We start from the raw sequence: 19691 nt of genomic DNA, 5'->3' as shown, positions 1-19691 counted from the left end.
TTTCATTTCAATTTTGTATATTGAAACTGTTTCATTCTGAATTGCAAATGCCATGACAGGTAGAACTTGAACTCAAACCTCCCTGCTTAGTGCCCCGCAGGCTGCAAATTCATTCTCCTACAGGGCCTGGCATATTTAGTGTCAACTATCCCATTGCCTTTTGCTGAAAGTTTTTGTTTCTGTAACTACGGTAGTGAAGCTATGACACCCATAATTTATAAGTTCATATCACTGTGGTGGTCCATACCCCCAGGTCACATCCTCAAGCCTGCTCTGTGATCTCAGAAACTCCTGACAAGCCTTGACAGAACCACCTGAGCAGTGAAGTATCCCTTGACTGTACCAGCCAAGCTGTGAGACACTCCGTGATCATACCAGGAGCTCTTGGATGGTAGAGGTGGGAACAACCAACAACCAGAAACATCATCTGCCCAAACAAGATGAGAAAAAAAGGATAAGCAATTATCCTTTGTAACCTTAGTAAACCATTTACCTGAATCACAGCCTGAGTGAAGCAGTAACATTGTGAATTGTAGCCTTAGTGGAATGGTACAATTGTTACTGGACTTTGGGAAAAAAGGTCCGTAGTTACGAGTTTGGGTTATGGTGAGGACGGAAAATCATTGATGACCAAAGTAAATTATCATGTGACTACACTGACAGTATTCCCAAGTTAGGCCCTTTGACATCTTCTGGACAGGCTGCACCAGCACCTCCCTCTAAGTGGGATACTCAAACTGAATTCAGCACTCTATGACAAGATGTATTACTAAAAGTTATAATTTTGTGGAAATAGTTGTTTGACAACAGTTACAACAATGTAAGGTACTATCAATTATTAAAAAAATGGTTTAGATTTACCTATTTATGATTGCAATCAAAACCTTCCATGATGTGTTAGATTTGTATTTATGGCCTAATCTGGCACTAGATTAAAAGTGCAAGTGCATCCCAATAAAACTATATTTTGAGCCAGGTCTGTCCTGGAATTTGATATAGACCATGTTCTAACACTTAAAAGCTATTTCATTGTATTCAAAATAAGTAGTTGCCAGAGTAGAAAAGCTATTCTGAGAAAATGAATCAAGTGATAAGATTGAATAGGTAAATGCCATTGTTTGAGGTTTCTAATCCTTCTTTAATTTTCATTTCCATAAATTAAAAAATGCCATAGATTTTAATTTAAATTTAAAATATGAAAGTTTGACGGACTACTAAATGTCCTTTTGACAAAATATAAAGAGCCTATTGCTGTGTGAAATTGAGATTTTTGCTTTACTTTTTATTTATTTTGCTATATATCTTCAGGTTTGATAGCCAGAGGTGGTGTTCTTACAGCTTTTTATATTGATTGATTTTAAAATAGCAAATTATGGTATACAAAAAATATCACCGTAATGTAATCTTGTCCCCTAAGATAAATTTTTATATTTGCACCATAGATTGCTCTCCCTGGTCCATTATAAAAAACATAATTAATTTATATTGCCTACCTTCATGAGAGATTCAGTGACTATACATCATTTATAATACTTTCTTATTTGTTTGATATTGACATTGCTAATATAAGTTTTCCATGCTTATGACTGAAAAAATTATAAAAGTAAAATTTCTGATTCCTGTACTCTTGTTGCTAACTCACAGAATAAATACCCTTGTGACGGGAATTGAGAAAAGAGTATGCCATTTCATGTTATACAGCTTTTAACCTGTAGAACTGATAATACCTTTATTTAAAATCGGATTTTAGACTAATGATGTTTTGTTGCCCCCTTTTGAAGCAAATACTACTTTGGAGGACTTGAACTATTGACATAAGGTACCCAGATAAGCAAATGAAGAAGTAGAAGACTAAATATCAAAATATTATGAAAACTTCACTCCTTTTTTAATGGTTATTGTTGTCTGTAAAAACACTTTCATTTTTTTGTAGTTTCTCTGGTTTGATATGTTGAAAATTTTTTATTTTAAAACTTAAGATAATAGCAGAGAAAAAAAGTGATACAGATGTAGAACTTGCACAACTTCAAGTCAAATGAACAGATGAATTAAGTATAATACTTGAATTTGGTTCAATTAACTGTTAACAATATAAAGGAGTCTGAAAGATAGAGATCAATTTGCAATATACCAAATATTGCAAATTTTTAGAATAACAAATTTTATTCCAAAAGAGGTCTCAACATAACAGCAGAAAACACCCACTTTCTCCAAAAAAACCAGAGAAAGTACCATTACATTTCAGCTTCCTAAACAATTGAAATATACTTCCATCTTGTTGGAGGTCCTGAGAATCAGCTGAGCTCAGACATTACACTTGAGAAGATTGTTAAAAGTTCTGTAAAAGTTTGATTACAACACTGTGTCTTTCCTATTGGTATCCATCTGTTTCTGTTGATCATGTACTTCAAGGAAGATAATTTCCATGAAATCTTCATGTGGTTAAATGGAACAAATCTTTCCATTGTCAAACCACAGCAAAACTCTGTAAAGTATTGCTACATTTTATTGAGTTAGAATGTTCTAAACAAAAATCCTCTGGAGCTTGTAGATGTTGGCAATAGGCTGACTGAATAGGAAAAATCAAGTAGACAATTGACAGAGCAGACATGGCAAAAAAAACCTCCATAAGCTCCCACCATGTATCTCTTTCAGATACCCCCAAAAGATGGATGTATGCCAGGAGATTGGGAATGATTGGAAATAAACCTACTGTTCATGTTGCTCAAAGGTCTGAAAACCAGTCACACTGCTTCTTATGAATTCTCATCAAGGTTGTCAAAAATTTTCATATCATAGTAACATATTTTCTTATTGTGGTAACCTTGGCTAACTGGTAAATGCCCACACAGCTGCTCATAGTAACATATTTTCTTATTGTGGAAACCTTGGCTAACCGGTAAATGCCCACACAGCTGCTCACTTATTCCCCCCTCCTCAGTAGAAGGGGGGAAGAGAAATGGGAAAAATAAAACAAGGGTGAGAAAGCTAGTGGGTTGAGATAAAGACGGGGACATTGCTTACTAGTTATTATCAAGGGCAAAGCATATTTCTCTTGGTGAACTAGATTCAGCTAGTGAGAAACAAAGACAAACATTAAAATATCAGCTTTCCTTCCCCCTAGTCAGACTCCAACTCACTCCTCTTCAGACATATCTTCCCAGACTCAGAGGAACAGGAAGAGCTGGTGCAGGGAGAGGACTCCTCTGTGTCCTGAAGTGGGTCTGGTTTTGAGCCTTCTGGAACCAACTGGGTCCAGCATTCGGCAGTTCCCGGTCTCCTCTCACAGAGGATATGCCTGCAGCCCTGCCCTGCTGCCAACACATCAACACCTACATCAAATACACTCATGTGATTTACACCATATTATATTTTATATTATTTCACTTTTTTCCATATTTTTCTGTTATAGTAAGTACTATGCCATCAGCACAAAAATAAGTGTGACAATGAGCATCGTTTTTTCCTGGAGAGAGAATAATTTTAAGAGTTTGAAAGAAAAATACTTCCAGTCATGTTGGCATAATTATTCATATAATATACAAATATTTGCACGTTAGAATAAATCACTTTTCAATAATGTTGGTAATGTACATAGCAACTCTCAGAGACTAAAACCAGAATTGCGTTAGTAAAATGCAAATAAATCTGCATTGCTATTTTGAAAATAAAAGCTCTGTGTGTGTGTATGCATTTACACACACACAAAACCAATGTTAAAAGGTTGAGTTAAAAGGTGTTGTCTTTTAGGGATTTCCCAAAGTAGTGGTTAGAATTTTTAATAATGTTTTGGTTTAAGCTTTGGAAGAAAGTTTAAGGATGAGTCTGTGTTTTTTTCGCACCAGCTCATCTGCCATTTCAAGTTACTGTCTACAAGCTTAGGACTAAAACGGTCTATTGAATAATTTTCCCTGGTCCTCTGGTCTTAGTTCAGTTCCTATGCTCAATGGATTTCATTTGATTTTAGGGTTGACTACCAGTGCTCTATCATTTTAGCTGTTCAAGGAATATCTCAAGAAGAATGTTGAAAAGGTCATTTCCATAGTTTCCCTGCAATCATATTGTGCTCCATGATAAAGTGTCAAGCACTGTATCTGCACTTGCTAGGAACAGTTTTCTTTTGATTCTGAGACAGATAATGAGACAAGATAGCAATAAAGAGGCTAGTTTGTCTTCAAAATGTCTTGAAAAATTTTAATTATCAATTCGATGTGATTTCTATAGATCTGAAAGACAGACCATTCTGCAGTATCTCTAATTACAGCATAAGACTCCTTGGAAAGGTTTGATGCTGTAGGGGTGGAGCATTGCCAATTATCTTTGAGACAAGAATTGCACAGCATTTAAAGTAACATGCAACAGAAAGGTAAAATGAAAATAATCATTTCAATTTTTAGATTTGGGGATTTTTTTGGTCAGAATATTCTGGCATTAGAGCAGAATATTCTGCTATTCTAATATAGTTTAATTGCCGCATAAACATAATTTCCTGAATTATTATTTAGGAATTATTACAGAATTATTATTCAGAAATTATTATTATTTTATTCAGGAATAAAATTATTATTTCCATGATTCCTGGAAGTATATCAGGTATTTAACAAAAAAATTAGGACATTAGGGTTGTGACAAATAACAGTCAATGCCAGAAGCAACCCACCCAGTTCTGGACAAGAAATTCTAGAGTCAAGCATGCTCATAGACTCTTGGTTCCATGCTCTCAATCAACCAACAGATGGATAGATACAGTGTTTGCGGCTTTTCCTTCTAAATATTTATCTTTTGGCTGTAGCTGTCCACCTAAATGAAACTTGAATTAGAATCTGATCTTTCTACGGCAATTTTCTGCCTAGTTTTCCCACTGATTAATAAATGAAAATGTATTGACATATAAGCCCAGTAGGGCAGATATCATGGCTAGAAGCTCTTTCTTGCCTTAAAGTCTGTAACTCTGGTAATGTTTTATCTATACTGGAAGTTATAACTGGCATAATTTTATTTTTTTAAAAGTTCTAGATCACCGATGGGTTTTTTCCAAAGGATAGACATTTTATGGTGAAACATAAAATGAAAAGACTGTTGAGGTTTAAATCCAGCTGGAAATTAAGCTCTATGCAGCCGCTCGCCTCCCCCCACCCGCTTTGGTGAGAGAGAGACAAAAGGCAGAGATTATGGGTTGAGATCACAATTTACAGGAAAACAGCAATGAGATAAGAAAACAAACAGTAACATCAACAATACTAATAGACAACAGTGTATAAAAAGAGGGTGATTACATGCAAAATGCTTACAGATCCTGACTGACCTGATGTTACCCCAGCTGGCACCATGTGACTCGCAAACCAAAGAAGAAAAGGTGAACAAAACTGTCTGTGCCCACATTTCCCCCCAGACTTGAGACTTTTTGTCTCTTGAATACATGTGTAATGGATGTGGTTCAGAAGGAATTACCTTCCTCCTTAGCAACCCACATGGTGCTGTGGCATGCATTTGTGGATCAGACAGTGTTGATAACACACCTATGTTTTGGCTGTTGATGAATGGTGCATAGTAAGAAAGCTTTAGCCTATTCCTCCCTGCCCAAAGCAGGTTGTGGTTGGGTGTGGACACAGCTGAGCCATCTGACCCAAACTGACTAAAGGGATATTCTAAGTTTTATGAAGTCATGTTCATCAATAGAAGCTCAGGGAAAGGAGGAAGAAGAAGGGATATCTTTGGTTATGGCATTTGTCTTCTCAAGCAACAGTTACATGTGATGAGGCCTGGGTTGCTGGATGTTCATTGCCTGTTGATGGGACGTAGTGAATGAATTCCTCTTTTTTCATTATTTGTGTGGCAGCTTTTGCTTTCCTATAAAACTGCTGTTATTTAAATTCACAAGTCTTTTCACTTCAATTTTTTCCCATTCTCTGGGAGAAGGGAGTGAGGCACCTTGTGAGTGGTTGGCAGCTGTCTGGGGTCAAACCACCACAATTTGCAGTTATAGTTACTTTTCTGCCTTGTTAGACGTATTCAGCAGAATAAACAGGGGATGCTCAAACAAGGTTGCCTACAGAATTTGAATTCTGGTTGGTTGACATTACCCAGTATGAAAATACAGACAGCTATTATTAACCTGATATTATGGACAACTAGAAGCTCAGGAGAACATATACGTTATCTCAATCCAATAATTTCACACAGCTGTCTTTTTTAATGTAGCCTGAATAATGGAGTGAAGTGATAATCTACCTATTCATATTCTGCCAGGAAGAAAAACCAAACTGTGCAAGCATTAGTCCTTCAAATTTAAGGGATGTAGAAGCTGATGGGATTTTTGTTTTACATAACAAGAGAGCATTTAAGGCTCACCTGCATAGATTTTTTTTTTTTTTAAACAGAGGACAGAAAGTAATGGAAGAAAATAAATGGAATCCTTCATGTGCTGTCCTTTTATAGTACATATTTGTGCACTAAAAGTGTTTGAGGAAGTCTGTAGTATGGTATATATTTTTTTTAAGTCACCAACAAAGCAGTTACAGTAACATACCTAGGTTTTCTTTATCTTCTACAATCAGACAAAAGAATACCTGCAAAACATTCTAAGTCAGTTCGAAAGCTTTATGCACACTGGGTGAAAAATTATTCTTTTAATGAAACCTAAGAACTGCCTTTGACACAACACTGAAATTATGACTTTTTCAAAAGTTTATCTTAATAAAAAGTTTGTATAGGCTTACAAATGTATATTGCTTCCTACAGATGAAATTCATTTCCTATATTGAGGGTATGATTAGATTATCTGTTATCAAACTTATTTCTTAATAAAACTAGGATGATCAAATATGTTATAATCTTTTATTCTTATGGAGTAGGTAAGAAACATTGAAATTTTGGAATACATCCAAATAGATACAAGTGTAGATAATACATCCAGACAGATACAAGATTCAGATAGATAAAAGACTTGTCTACTGAAGAAAAAGAACTACCTCTGGATCAGAGGAAACAAATTATTTTCTCATATTTTTCCTAATGTGTTCATATTTCTTTGTGAAGAACCACTGTAATAAGTTTTCCTTTTGCATATTTGATACAAATGCTTGATACATGGCATGATTGTTACTTTCGGTTTTAATTTATTGCATCTGTCAGATTGACAATTGAAACTTTGTTAGTTCTCCCAAGCCACCCAATATGGGAGGCAGTTTGCACATAACCAGCCCACTAAATTTTTATGCAGTATAAGCCTTAGATCATTTATTTGTTCTTTAGTTTTCTGAAAAGGTTTTGGAAAGTGTAAAGGAGGCAGTGAAAATGAAGCAGTCATTATGCACAAAGGAAAAAGGTTAAATTTTTATATTTCAAAAATTATTTTGAATTATGTCTTTAAAAATGGTTTAGTTTACATTATCAGAGGCTGAAGACTAAACAAAACACTTTTGTCTTTCTCTAACAGTCTGTCTCTATGCTCACCCTTAGGGATCTTTTCTAGGAAAGACCACTTGTCATTCTTTTTCACTTTTCAGACAGCTACTGCTCATCTGGTGAGTTCACCTTTAGCCATCTAAGGAGATGAAGAAATATGAGTTTGTCATGACCAGCAGCTGAGTCAAATGAAAAGAGGAGCTGACTGTGATAAGCCACGATGAAAAGAACAACAAAAGCAAGACCTGACAATGAGTGAATCTTGACAAAGATCTTAAATCAGCAGCTAGCAGGAAAACAGTGCCTGAAACTGTGGAAAAAGTCTATCACAGTGTTGTGGACTGATCTGATTGGCAACTTATGTCAAAAACTGGCTAAAAAAAACCTCAGCAGTATAGAGTAATGCAAGTTATTATGGGGCACATCCTTAAATGGATGTGCAACACCACGTAAGGAGAGGCAAAGGTCTGAGGTGGAATGACTATGCAAAAGTATAAGACTCAGGGAAACTATGGGCTTGTTAGTCTGATGTCAGTTCCTGGAAAAAATTATGCAGAAGACTCTACTGGGTACTATCAAAAGGCATTTAAAGAATGATGCAGTCATCAGATAGAGTCAACGTGGGTTCCAAAGGGAAAGTCCTGATTAGCTAATTTGATATCCTTCTATGATAAGTTCACTCACCTACTGGATGAAGGGAAGGTAGTGGATGTAGTTTTTCTGAATTTAATAAGGCTTTTGATACTGTCCCTCACAACATCCTTCTGGACAATCTGTCCAACTGTGGGATGAGTGGTTTCATGGTCTGCTGGGTGAAGAACTGGCTGAAAGGCAGGGCTTAAAGAGATGGAGTGAATGGGCCTACATCTGGCTTGTGACAAGTCCCCAACATTTCCCAGGGTTCAATTCTAGGGCCAGCTCTGTTCAATACATTTGTCATCAATTTGGATGCAGCAGTTGAATGCACCATTAGCAAGTTTGTTGATGATACCAAACTGGGAGGTGCTGTTGACACTGAAGAGACAAGAGGCCTTTCAGAGGGGCTAGATAGCTTGGAGCATTGGGTAATGATTAGTGGGATGAAATTTAACAAATCAAAATGCCAGATTCTTCATCTAGGACAGAGTAATGCTAAGGACAACTATAAATTAGGAGGGGAGTGGCTTGAGATCAGCCCTGCAGAAAGGGATCCAGGGTCCTGGTCAGCAGCAGGCTCTATAGGAGTCAACAGGGTGCCCAGGCAGCCAAGAGGGCAAATCACATCCTGGATTGCATCAAACACAGCATCAGCAGATGCTCAGAAGAGGTGATTATCCTGCTGTATTTAGTGTATTCCTGCTGTGTGCAGTTCTGGGCCCCACAATTTAAGAAGGATGTGAAGGTCCTTGAATGCATCCAGAGGAGGAAAACAAAACTGACGAGAGAGCTGGAAGGAATGTCCTGAGAGGACTAACTGAGGACTTTGGGCTTTTCTAGTTTGGTGGGGAGACTGAGGGCCATCCTCATCGTTCTACTGCTTCCTGAGGAGGGGAAGTGGAGAGGGAGGTGTTGATCTCTTCTCCCTGGTATCCAGTGACAGAATGTATGGGAATGGTTCAAACTTGCTTCAGTGAAGGTTTAGACCGGACATCAGGAAGCATTTCTTTATCAAGAAAGCAACCAAACACTTGAACAGGCTTCCTAGAGCGGTAATCAGTGACCTGAGCCTGTCAGTGTTTAAGAGGCACTTGGAAAATGTCCTTAATAACAGGCTTTATCTTGGTTAGCCCTGAATTGGTCAGAGAATTGGACTAGGTGATCATTGTAGGTGGTTTTCAAATGAAATGATTCTATTCTATTCTATTCTATTCTATTCTATTCTATTCTATTCTATTCTATTCTATTCTATTCTCTGTCCTCCTGATCTAATCTGGACCCCAAGGTCAGTTGCGGCATCTTATAATAGATACAAACGAAGTAGGTCTCAGCAAGTAGCAGGTGCGAGAGGGTGAGGGTCATCAAGTCTGGACTAAAGAAATGGAAATTTCTATAATTTCAATTTGGACCTATTGCCTCTTGCTCTGTCAATACCAGAATATTTACCATGTGTATACATGTCTCTACTAACCACTATGAATTAAAAATGCCATTAGTCATTTGAAATCTGGAGACCCAATTTATGCAGTGTTCCCTTCAATAAGTTGCCCCCTCCCTGTAAGTGTTCAAGGTCAGGTTGGATGGGGTTTTGAGCAATCTGATCTAGTGGAAGGTAATGAATGGTCAGTGAGCCAAACATGGTGTGCCCTAACAGCAAAGGTGGTGACCAGCTCCTGAGCTATATGAACAGGGGCAGGTTCCATAGGCTGAAGGACAGCATTGTCAACCCTTTATGTGGTATTTGTGAGACCATATTCTGAGACTACATCAAGTTTTGTCCCCCAGCAAAGCAAAAACATATGTAAATGGTGGGAAGCTCAGTGGAGGACCCCCAAGGTGGTGAGGACTGGAGTACTTGCCCCATGAGGAGGTACTGGCAGAGCAGGGCTGGGTTAGGCTGGAGAAGGATGGCTTCCAATGCATCAACAGCAATTGCAAGAGGTCATCGAGGAGACTGAGGTGGTCTCAACACACTGGTGCACAGGAGAATCGGGAAAGACAGTGGGTGTAGGAGAGGTTCAGGCTAAGTATAAGATGATTCTGTTCTCACATAGGGATAATAAGGCAGCAGAACAGGTTAACCTGAAAGCCTGTGTCATCTCTGTCCTTGGTGGGTTTCAAGGCCTGGCAAGACCAAGAGGTGAGGAACCCGGAGCTAGCCCTGTTTTGGGCAGAGGGTTGGCCTGGCAACCTCCTGAAGTCCCTCAGAGCCTGAATTATCCTGTGATATGATAATGCTAAATACAGCAAATGATACAAGAGAAGGGGATACATTTTACCCTGCTCACATGTTTATATACCTCATAACCTCATATAGGATTTACACATTTTTCAAATTTCAAAATATAGAGCAAGTCATTTTCCTTCAATGAAAAAGATTAGAAGTAAGTATTTTGGCTACCAGAGAGCATAATCTTTTTTGCATTATTATTGCTATTCACTATAATTACTTACTTGTCATTCAAACTTTTGTAATGAAAACCATTTGTTGAAATCTTTTCTGGCAGCATTTATTATATTCACTAAGCTTCAGAAAATAAAACTCCCTTAGCATCAACAGCAAGAAAATATAAAACACAGTGACTTTGAGGTTGATTTGCAGATATTACATCTATTTTGAAGACAACAGATTTGTTTGCATTATGTCATTTCCCACCCAGCACAGTGTGTGCTTTCATTATAAATATATTTATTGGGCTTTGCTGAAAATATTCCCAATCTAAGTCAAAATTAGATCCAAATGAGATCTCTTGAGTGGAGTGAAAATTGGAATGAAGGCCCCCAGCTATAAGGAATATGTATAACAATATCCTGAAAATAATATCTACCCTACAAAGTACTCAGAATTTAGGTTTATTATGCTTCACTGCCTTATAATGGGGGACAAATAATACTTCTGAAATGAAGGCAAAGCTGGAACAGAGACTGAAAAACTGTTGAAAAGAAAAGTCATGTGTTCTAACAAACCATTCACTGTGCAATATTAACTGTTAGGTGAGAATGTTAAAATGACAAAGTCCTTGAAGTATACTTCCAAGGAATTCCAGATTTAATGGGTACAGCTAAACCAAAATTCTGATCAGCAGATCAATATTATTTTTCTCAGTTAGACAGATTTGTATTTTTAAGGGCTATTACCTTAAAATTTCTGCCTTGCACTACACAACCTCAACAAATACATTGTATAACTGAAAATCAAATTCAGAAAATCCTGAACAAACCCCCAAGTCAAATTTATAGTAAATTATTATGAATATATACACTTCAGTCATTGACTGAGATTGACACCAAGAAGATTATGCACTGCCAAACACACAGACCATAAAGAACTGCATGTAGTTACATATGCGAGAGTCTGCATTCACTACAGTTAATTAAATGTATAAATTAATACAGGATCATTGGACTGGTAATATATTTTGTTGGAAGCCATTTAAAAAAACACTAAGAATTCTACTGGGCAGCACCTTGCATTCTCCTATGAAGACGTTGGGAGTGTTCAGCCTGGAGAACAGAAAGCTCCTGGAGGAACTTGTGGCAGCCTCTCAGTACCTAAATGAAACCTACAAGAGAGCTGGAGAGGGTCTTTTTAAAAAGAAGTGTAGCAATAGGACAAGGGGGAAAGGTTTTAAACTGAAGGAGGGCAGGTTTAGATAAGACATCAGGAGGAAATTCTCAGGGGATGGTGAGGCACTGGAGCAGGCTGTCCAGAGAAGTTGAGAATTCTCCATCTCTGACAGTGTTCAAGGCTAGGTCAGATGGGGCTTTAAGCACTCTGGTCTAGGGGAAGGTGTCCTGCCAGGGGGATTGGAAGTAGATGATCTTTAACAACCCTTTCAATCCAAATAATTTATAATATGATTCTATAACCAGACTGAAATATACCAGCTGAAAATCAGTAACATGTAATGAAAAGTTGCACACAGAATTTTCTTTCTTGTTGAGATCAATTGCTTGAAAAACTAAGTAGTTGTAGTAGTTGATCAATAAAGGACTATGTGTTCCCATGATAATACAAATCTGAAAAAAGGCAGTTCTGAAGAAGTGACAAAGACTACCTCTATTAAAAAAGAAGCACACGTAGTACAGACAATAACACACATATTTTTCAATTACTATCTAAAAAAACAAATGGATGGAATGTGAGAATACAAAAGGAGGGATTACTTGAGCGATAAATGGGATGAAAACTCTAATTTAGAGAAGGGAATTAAAAGTACATTGTTTCTTCAGCCTACATAAACAACAGCCAAGACATGTATGAGTAACATTTGTAATTTCTTAATGAATAAAAGATTAGAGAAGGAAAAAACCAACCAGATCAAAACAACTTAAGATATCAGGAAGGCTGAAACAAAAGCTACTACTACATATTAATATGTATATGAATTAATGAGAACTCAACATTTGAATAAGCTTTCTAGCTCAAAGAGATTATGAAAATATTTTCAGATGGAGTAGGTATAGCTCCTTTTCAGGTCATGGAAAGGACAGAACACGGAAAGGAAAATAATACAACTAAGTGTCTGCAAAATGAAGGTACTTGCACCAGTAGGTTAAGATCTCCTTAGTTCCAGGATTTAACATATTTTTAGAGTTTCAATACATAGTTAGAATTCCATGGACTCAAGTAAAGAATGAACAAATGTGCCCTTTAGTATGTGTCATGAAGTGGAAAAAAAAAGCAAAAATATAAGAGGTAAAAATAGATTGTAAGGTGTGGTTTTGTTACAGATCATAGTGACATCTGGAGACCTAGTGAGAATGCAAAGGGTATAATATAGAATGAAGGATTAAATAGAAGTTGGAAAACTCCCATATTTTTCCTATCTGTTCTTTAGTTCTCAGCCTTTAATTGCTTTAAGGTCTAGACTCCCTGTCTTTATTCAGTTAAAATCCACATTGATGTCAAAGAATGTCAGCTATATCCTCTTAACACAATATTTTTCTTTTCTGGAAGTGATCAATGATAGATACAGTGTCTTGTTCTCCTGGCAATTAAATCTGTGCAAACTGAGAGCAAATCAACTGAAATATTATTGTCAAATGCTCATTTATTATCAGCCTAGTTTCCTTTCTATTTAAATCATGGGAAATTTAATACTGGTTTCAATGAAAGAGTAATTATTCCAAGAAGGATTTATTTTTAAAATCTTATCTTTGAACTACAGCAGTGTAGAAGCAACTTCTAAGATAGATACGGACCTGTCACAACTCAGTTCAAAATTCTAAGCAGTAATAAGCAATGAGTCATTGGTTTCTACATTTGAAGGAAGTTCATGAGAACTCAATTTTTCTGATTTTGAGCCAACTGTGTTATTTCATTTCAAAACCAGAGCAGCAGAACAACAAATCCACTGTGAACTCATGTCTTGGATAGATATATGAAGGGGAAAATATAAAATTTTCTATTAGCTAACTTTCACATTTCTTGATTCTAGTAAATTATTTCTTTTTCTGAAACATGATTAGCTATTTGTGATAACTAGCAAATCATTACTGATGAGCCCATGGGGTCAGCATGTCTCAACACTGTCCAAGGTGCTGTATTTCACATGAAGTATTTCACTGTAGAGTTCGGTTTTGTAGGTTTTATTCTGGTTATATCTCGTAAACTTCCAATGGTATATCATATCAGGCAGAGATAACTGTGGTTTCTCAATATATTCTTCCCCCTTTTTCTTTCTATCACTCTTCTCTTACTTCAGAATCAGATTCTAATTTCTTTATCTGTGTGTTCAGATTTTCTGAATGTGTAATGTGTTTAGCTTGTTTCCATTATCAAGAAGTTCCCTATGTTTTCTCATTTAACATTTTGCTTTACAATTCCCTGCATAAGTAAAATTTTACTCAGAATGAAAATTATGTAATTTTATCTTCAGAAAATTATCACCTAAGAACTCTTATTAAGCAAACTGATGGACAGACTTTTATATGTACTGCTCCAAAGTACAATTGGTACAAGAAGTCCATAATAAACATTTGTGAAATAGTCTTCTTAAATTCAACTCTACTCACATAAAAAGTGGGAAAATAAGTACTTTGTTTCTACTGATAACTCAGTAATATTAAAGAGGAAGGAGAAGGGTTTGAATGTGTTATAGCACCTTTTCAGAGGGGTTTTCTTATGACACATATTAAGTAAGTTACATGGTCACCACTATGGTGCAACTACATAATAACCTGCACAGAGACTATAAAAAAGAAATTGTAACATTATGGGACCAGATTTATATCTGCCTCTGATATTTTAAATTTTTTTTTAATATCATTGGAAAATGTAATACATTGTTATTGACAAAACAATCTCCAACTGTCCATAAATAGGTTTACTAGCCAAAAATACCATGATCAAATTCTCAGCTGAATCAAGGTCCTGAAAGAATCAAAGCTAATTATGCAAGAGATTCAATTTAGCTGGAAGCAGTGGAAAAACATCCTTTGACTGTTTTCTTAATTCCTGAAAGCTTGTGTTAATAATATAAACTGGACTAAAGTTTCTCAACATGGGGTACTTTGTTAATTTTAGGTCACTAATTTTGCAATCTACTTAATTAGAAGTGCTATATATAGACATTCATGCCAATTTGCCTTAGTTCAGAATATGTGACTATATCTATTTAAAAAAAAATTCTGACAGTAATAAAGCTAGTATATTTTTGATACTAATTTGACTAGGGTCCATTCTTCTCCCTCATTTTTATGTCTAAGGCATTTTTCCTTTCTCTTTCTTGCCACATTGGTTTAATTTCTCTTGTCTGTGTGACTGCAGAAATGGTCTAGGCAATGAAGTGCAGACCAATTGTGTACCTGACCTTGAAGTATTCCATAAGGTGCATAAAAGCCTTCATTCTAGTGTACTGTCAAACATCCATAATTACACAAGGTGAGAAAGTGATTTAAATTTCTATGGAAATAAAAAAATCAAAGTATTAAAAGACCAAACAACATGGAATTTCTACTATTTGACTAATTTGCAGATTCTTATCAATCATAGCTCATTGACAAACTCAGTTGAAGGAATTTTATTTTTCAGAAGTATAGGCTAGTATTTTTTTAACTATTCAGTAATCCTTTGGATAATTCTAAAAAAGTTTGCTTCTATTTTTGGTATAAATCTGTAATGACATCTACATCTCCACAAAATGCATGTTGGTACTCACCCCATGGTATAGGTAAACTTGTGGTAATACTTCCTATTGTTTCTCTTGTTACCATCTATCATACACTGTATTTTCAAAAGTGTGAAGGACAAATTCCATTCATTTATTTTTTCTAATTTGCTCTATGTTATGTTTTGTGACATTTTTAATATTCTTTTATTTTCTGTTTTTCAGATGAATTAGGGGCAGTTAGATGAATTTAGGCCTAGGTTGTTATTAAAATCCTTTAAAGTAGCAAGATACACAGCATTTTCATTTATATTTATTATATACATATTAATCATAAAACATATTAACATAAGAACATATCAACATAAAGAACATCAAGGATGTATAATTGCAATAATATGATTGCCTAATTTGGAACAATTCAGTACAATTTCATGTATAAATTGCATAGCATACCATACATATAGTACTTTTTTATGCAGTCGTGCAATTTTTTCAAATAATTGATAACGTAACTCAACCTTGACAGGAAAAAAAATCTTGAAGTGTCTGCCAGATATTATGCCAAGTGACTTACCATGTTAACTGTTGCAGTTTAGGGTTGTTTCACTTACAGAAGTGAAACAATTTTGTAGAAAACATAGAAGTAGAGGATATTCAGTCATTCGTCAACTTCCATAAAACCCTGAACTTCTCTTTCTTATTACCTTATGCAATCTGTAGCAAGAGCTGTCTTCCTGAGTGATAGATTGTTTTTATATTGTCCTTTGTTTTAACCTGAATGAAATTATTTTGTCAGAAGTCAATATATATATGGGGGGGGGAAATCAAATAATTCAAATTCTGTCTTGATTTCATGCTCAGGAATGTATAACAAGGATTCAAACAGTGTCTTAAAACACCAGCCATTAAGGGCAAAATCATGCTGACTTTGTCTCAATTCTAAAGAGGAAAACAATGAAGAGGAAAACAATAAAGGTCTTACAGGTCTTGTGATTTTTTTAACCTGTTAATTTTTTTCAGACTAAGCCCTTGCATTGCTCTGGTATGAACTGTCTCAGCTTACTTTTTTTACTCTCTCTCTGAAACTTTCACTAGGAGAAATGGAGACTAGTTCTGAGGTTTGCAGAAGTTCTTGTCAATTCATCTGCTTAACTGAGAAGAAAAACTTCATGTAACCACATCAATGTTCCAGATAAACCTAATGGTCTCAACTAAAGTGGATGGGTCTGGTATAATTTTTGTTATAGAACGGTTCCATAATTTCTAGTTTCATAAATTACACTGAGCTCTTCATTTTACTTTAGTGACTGATTTCAGTTTTTCACATAGTGTTTAATCAGTTCTGTTCTACAATTTAGCAGAGCTGAAGAGAAGTAGGAATTTGTCTTCTCAACCTTTACTTAAAAATTATTTGGGACATGAGAGGTCGTTAATCTATGCTCTACTTAAATATGTTGCATAAAACACACATCCTTTATGAGAAATTTCTGTATGTGGTACTACTTATCTAGTAAAAATAAACTACATATTCATTATCCCCAGTCAGTTTTCATATTTTTGAGGAGTACTGTCATATGGCATAAGAACTGTGGTCGACCTGTAGCAAATAAAAAATTTTTTCCTTCCAATGTAGACCAATTCATGCTTACCTCCTAGTGTCACAAACCATGTCACTGCTTGATTAGTCTGTGCTATTTTCATAAGTCAAAGTTTTCTCACTTTCATTATGTGCCATATAGCATAAGTTATGCTATATATACAGCCTTTTCTTTCACTCTCTTCCCTCTACCCCAGAATCTTCAGTTTTGGCAACACCAGCAAAGCTGAGCCCTTCCCTAACAGAAAAAATGAGCAAACTTTCTTTTATATATCAAGTCAAAACCTCATTATTCTCTTTATTTTTGTGACTGCAAGCCACTGGTCTATTTTTAATTTAGTGATATAAGGACAAGAGAGAAATACTCTCACACTTATACTTGTTGCTGTGGTACACCATGCTAAAGACCCCAACAAAATACTTTGAGAACTGATAGAATGAGTAATGTTCCATGTTCACAGTAGCACACTCAGATTGCTCTTTCAAGAAGCTATACTGAGCACAAAAATCACATCCCAGGTTCCAAAAGGCTGTTGGGCTGAGCAAAGTGATAATATAATCAAGGAAAGACTGTTCTTATAATGGTCTACCTGTATATTTTTCTGCATTGAATTCCCTGCTAGCTGTCATTGTATAGTTTTTTACCATTAGTTTTTACGCTATAACATGAGGACATTTAACTTTTGGAAAGCTCTTGGGAATTTAGTATCATTACTTTTACTGATTTATTTCCTTAAATTAAAACATTGTGTGATATATTCCCTATCATAAAAACTGTATCTTACAGGCCCGATGAAACCAAAGTTTGACTGTGGAAATGCATAATCTGTTTTCTAATGCCTACTATAGTATTGCTCATCTATTAATGTTAATAAAACACTAGGTGACACAATCCAGAAATCAGCTTATATCCTGGGCTGCATAAAATGAGGTAGGGTCAGCAGGCTGAGGGAGGTGATTCTGCCCCTCTACTCTTCTGTCATGAGACTCCACTTAGAGTGCTGTGTCCAGCTCTGAGGTCCCCAGAACAGGAGTCTTGGACTTATCGGAGCAAGTCAAGATGAGGCTAAGAAGATGATTAGAGGGATGGACCTCTCCGATGAAGACAGGCTGAGAGAATTCAGGTTGTCCAGTATGGAGAACAGAAGGCTTCAAGGAGACCTTATAACAGCCTCTCAATATATAAAGGGGGCTTGTAGGAAAGCCAGAGAGAGACATATTACCAGACCCTGTAGTGCTGGAATAAGAGGTGGCCATTTAAATTTAAAAAGAACAGATTTAGTTTGCACATTAGGAAGAATTTGTTCATGATGAGAATAATGAGACTGGAACAGGTTGCATAGAATTGTTGTGGATGTTTCATCATTAGAAGTGTTCAAGGTTAGGTTGAATGGGGCTTTGAGCAATCTGGTCTAGCTTAATTTACCCAATATTTTCCTTGTATATTTCAAAAGAATACTCTGACTCACTATACAGTTCTGCTATTCTAATAGGGTAAAATATGCTTTTGTACTTCATGTGACAAACACCTAATCCCCAAAAACTGCTTAAGATAACTGTTTTAAGACTAAAAATACTTCAGGAAATTAAAAGTTTTCACTCTGGCTTATTAGTTAGTCTTTAGGTGTTCCAGGCTTATATGAATCAATTTTGCTGGCTTAATATGTATGTTCTCACCTACAGAACTGTTCTTATTAGCTTGTAAACTGCAAGATTAATCCAAGATCAACTTTTTTGAAGACTATACAGTGAGCATATATGACAACAAATTAATACGAATTTTCAATATAATAAATATTATTTTGGGTGGAATTTCACAAAAAAAAAGGAAAGTCAAGTATTGGTCACAACAGGGAAGCCTTTCGTTATTGGCTTCACAGGCATGTAGACATGTAGAGAGACTGCTCAACTACACTACCAGTCATGTTTTCCAGTCTGGATAGAATTAACTGTGTCATAGGTCTTTACGGTATAGTTTATACAAATAAACTACAAGGTATGCTGACACAATGGTGAGATACATCTAAAAGATCTTAGTGGCACAAAGTACTAATGTACTAATATACAGATATAAAATAAGTACTTGAAAATGAAGGTGTCAGTTGAAAGTGAATAAACTTTAAATGTCTGCTTTGCACAGTGCCTTTGCACAATGTCTTCTTTAATCTCAAACATAAGCACAAGTTACAAGTTTTCCCAAGTCATGTGAAGAAATGGTTCTTAGGTGTGTGAAACCATTTTATTCAATGGAATTTACTATTAAGCAGAGAAGTTATACTTACTACATCTAGAAGTTATACAAACTACATGTAGAAGTTATACAAACTACATCTGACCAAGTATAGGATTATCAAGCCATCCAAGGTTATGTCAAGCTGACTCTTGGAAATGGTTTAAAGTGTTGAAGGATGAGATAGTTTATTAAGGAACCAGTTTTTCTTCCTCCTTTTCCTAGGTATCCATCTTCTGGGGATGGACCTATACTTTGGTTATTAGGCTATATCATGAGACTCAAATAACTTTTTGTTTACCTGGATATCTGACTTTATATCAAATAAAGACTCTTAGGAATTAAAAGGAGGTGAGACAATGCAGTATGCCGAAATATTTCATTTTCTTTGGGTTTTTTGTTCATAAGAGACTGAGATGAAACAGCTAGTAGTAGAAGAAGAGAACTTGCATGAGTTTTTTTAGAAAAACAAAGTTACATCTAACAAAAGGTGGAAAATACTGATTTATTTTAAATTAATTTTATAATTGAGTATGATTTTGATTTAACAAACTAACTCATATAACAGTTACTGTCATTGATACCTGTTAAATGAATACAAGACAAATTTAGGCCAGCATGCCAGACTTTGCAGGACCCTGTTACACATTACTGATATCGAAGTTTTAAGTTCTGCCCCAAAGCTTTCAGAAATATTGTTCTTTTA

The sequence above is a fragment of the Neopelma chrysocephalum genome, unplaced genomic scaffold, assembly GCF_003984885.1.
Source record: "Neopelma chrysocephalum unplaced genomic scaffold, ASM398488v2 Primary Assembly neopelma1_25, whole genome shotgun sequence".
In the NCBI taxonomy this organism is placed as follows: domain Eukaryota; kingdom Metazoa; phylum Chordata; class Aves; order Passeriformes; family Pipridae; genus Neopelma; species Neopelma chrysocephalum.
This window is presented reverse-complemented; position numbering follows the sequence as displayed.